The 2,289-nt window shown below is 46.3% G+C and overlaps 1 pseudogene; it reads right to left on the bottom strand.

The window, feature by feature from the left end:
• Positions 1-1,210: 1,210 nt before the first annotated feature.
• LOC135608616 (5S ribosomal RNA) lies at positions 1,211-1,328 on the bottom strand (annotated as a pseudogene).
• Positions 1,329-2,289: the final 961 nt, after the last annotated feature.

The raw sequence follows: 2,289 nt of genomic DNA on the forward strand, positions 1-2,289 counted from the left end.
CTCGTGCAAATGCTAATCTCGTCTGAGCAGTTGTTGCTTTGTCGATGTAGAGTGGCTGTCCTAGAGTGCTGCATAACTTTGCAATAAAATGTCGACTCCAAAGATGTAGAGGAAGACCTTGAAAGGATACCCATAATGGAATAGACTGTAGGCTATCTAACTCCAAACGAACATCAGGAGACCAGCGTCGTAGAATCATTGGATGGCCGCGAATAGTCCAAAATCCTTCGAGGACCCGTTGTAAATCTTCTTCAGAGTATAGCTTGCAAACAAAGAATCCGTTCTCCAGCATATGAAGATCAAATGACGATATTCCCCATCGAGTTTTGATAAATGAGGATAGTGGGAAATAAGATGTTTTGAGACCTATCACATAGCCAACAATCGTCATAGACCATGTCTCAATAAGCTCTGCTGAATCAGCAGTCTCGTATATAGCAATCTTCTTATCAGCCTGAACTTCTGGAGTAAAGAATTCCAAGCTTAGATCCGGACTTCCAACCGGAGCCTTGAAGAGGCTAGTCCAAGGCCTAGGGTCACTGGAAATGAGGGCAAGCTGCCACGATCAAGAGCGTGACCTACTTCGATGTTGTTTCGTCGAAGGAGTTTCTCTCTAGAGAGGATATGGAGGAGGTGCCAATTGAGGGGTAACGGTAGGGAGTCTTACCATCGTATCAACCCTCCCGCCACCGTCGCCAGCCCTAGGGGCCATCGCTGCCATGTTTGATCCCTCTTCTGGTCGCCGCTATAGAATCGTCTCCATAGGGAAAAGCCACCGTCGCAGTATATCAGATCGCCGCTACAGTACCGTCGCCCTAGGGAGATCTGGTCGCCGCTATAGTATCGTCGCCCTTGGGGAGAAGTCGACACTGCAGGAGATCCGATCACCACTATAGTAAGGGAGATCAGATCGTTGCTATAGTATCGTCGCCCGTAGGAGAAAGCCAACGCTGCAGGAGTCAGATCGCCCTAGGGAGATCTCGTCGCCGCTACAGTGTCGTCGCCGCTACAGTACCGTCGCCCTTGGGAAACAACCGACACTGCAGGAAATCAGATCGCCGCTACAGTGTCGTTGCCCGTAGCCCGTGTGAGAAAGTCGACGCTGCAGGAGTCAGATCGCCCTAGGGAGATCTAGCCGCCGCTACAGTGGTCGCCCTAGATCTGGTCGCCGCTACAGTGTCGTCGCCGCTACAGTGGTCGCCCTTTAAAAGGAGTGCAACACGAGGACTTCCTAGGGGGTCACCCATCCTAGTACTACTCTCGCCCAAGCACGCTTAACTTCGGAGTTCTGATGGGATCCGGTGATTTTGGACAAAGTTATTCCATATGTAAGGTATTAAATTGAAAAGGAGTATGGCATATCACCCACAAACCGATGGCCAGACGAAAGTTGTAAATAGGTGCTTGGAGACAGCCCGAAGCCACCCACCAAATAAAGACTACCCAAGGAGAACTCCAGACCCAGCCAAGTGCCATTATTGATCGACGGATCATGACTTGACGACGACGACCCACTAATGAAGTGCTAAGACAGTGAGCAAACCTACCAATAGAAGATGCCACTTGGGAGAACTATGACGATTCGAAGATCAAATTCCCAGAATTCATGAATCATCAGCCTCGAGGACAAGGCTGATTTGAAGAGGGCGGGTCTGTTAGGACTCTAGCTTGGAGAGTCCTAATTGAGAGGGACATTCATGTAAAACTTACCTAAGCCGACTCCTATTAAAGAGGTGAAGAGACCGGCTAGGGTTAGGAGGTTGTTTCTTAGAGAAGAATAAGGAGTTGTAAAGGAATAGGAGTCTTGAGTAGGAGTCCTATTAGGAGTTGGTTAGAAGTAGGAGTCTTGAGTAGGAGTTCTATTAGGAGTTAGGGTTTAGAAGCCCTATAAATAGTCATGTATTCCTCCTCTTTTCATAAGCAATAGATGAATCTTTTTTGCAGCCTTTGAGCAGCAACTTGGTGGGAGGAACCCCTATAGAGTTCCAAGGAGGCCGATCCCCTAAAGAGATCAACCCCAAGTTTAGAATCTGCAAGGGTTCTATCACCCAAGCCAACTTAACAAACATAAACAACATTTATAAATCCATAAGCTAAATAAATTATACAATCAGAACTCCAACTATTTCCCACAAGTTTATATCATCGGAAACTAAACTTAACATTCCGAAATTCTAAATACGAGAGATCTTCTAACACTTTTACATGATATATCCATTCCGGTTCATCGATAACATTTCATTACATATAAAATATGCTTATACAACAATAACATAATAACTAACAAGA

The sequence above is a fragment of the Musa acuminata genome, chromosome BXJ2-3 (assembly GCF_036884655.1).
Source record: "Musa acuminata AAA Group cultivar baxijiao chromosome BXJ2-3, Cavendish_Baxijiao_AAA, whole genome shotgun sequence".
NCBI classification, from domain to species: Eukaryota; Viridiplantae; Streptophyta; class Magnoliopsida; order Zingiberales; family Musaceae; genus Musa; species Musa acuminata.